Source organism: Limulus polyphemus, unplaced genomic scaffold (genome assembly GCF_000517525.1).
Source record: "Limulus polyphemus unplaced genomic scaffold, Limulus_polyphemus-2.1.2 Scaffold149519, whole genome shotgun sequence".
NCBI lineage: Eukaryota > Metazoa > Arthropoda > Merostomata > Xiphosura > Limulidae > Limulus > Limulus polyphemus.
The window spans coordinates 1-828 of record NW_013815115.1 but is presented as its reverse complement, the minus strand read 5'-3'; the positions used below and the strand labels follow the sequence as shown (position 1 = coordinate 828).

The 828-nt window shown below is 34.5% G+C and overlaps 1 long non-coding RNA gene across 1 annotated transcript; it reads right to left on the bottom strand.

Moving 5' to 3' along the window:
* Positions 1-149: 149 nt before the first annotated feature.
* Positions 150-541, bottom strand: LOC111084815. Its single transcript, XR_002609730.1, has 2 exons — positions 438-541; positions 150-228 (listed from the first exon to the last, which is right to left on the bottom strand). It is a non-coding gene; the product is annotated as an uncharacterized LOC111084815 (long non-coding RNA).
* Positions 542-828: the final 287 nt, after the last annotated feature.

Genomic DNA, 828 nt, shown 5'->3' with positions numbered 1-828 from the left:
AGATATCATGTTTCCTCTGTACGACGGCAATAAAAGCCTTGGTACATACTGTAATCCTCAGAGGAGAATACAGGTCAGTATACGTGTCTATCCTGTACATCATGTATTATATAGTTCAGTTATTATGTATTTTGCCTCTCTTCTTTTTAACCCAGGCTAATGTTCATCACCACACTGCTTGTAGTACTGTTGGTTCACTGGAAGGAATTATCGATTCTCTGTCGTCTACTGTGGAAGAATTAACAGATCTGGCTAAACAAAGAATTACTACATTAGAATTTTTCTAAGTAATTAAATTATAAAGAAATGTTTTACCAACGTTATCTTACATTAATACGAAAACGGTATACTAAAATCAATGACAGTTATTTTCACTTGGTAAGCATTTTCAAGTTTTGAATGAATGTTTATACAAATTTATAATTATACTTTACTACCTGTTCTATTCCAGGCCCTATTTGTTCTAAACACGACGTGTATCACTTCATAGCGCCCACCTGTACCAATGCAACACAAATCAGGTATAGAACTTCTTTACCGATAGACTGTGCCGCTATCTATCATCAAGTAAACCAAACAAACGGCATCTTCAAGATATGGCCACATTTTCTGAACCACCCAATCTCTGTATAATGTGATATGGAGACTGCAGGGGGAGGATGGACGGTAGGTGATCCAGAAGAAGTTTGTGATGTCCAAAACATTTGTCTTAGTTAGATAGAATGAAGGCTATAGTAATATGAACCCACATTGTTAATTCTAATATTGTAAAAGTATTTTCAAAGTCTCTTTTTTTTTATTATATCACGAAGGCAAACACATATTTAT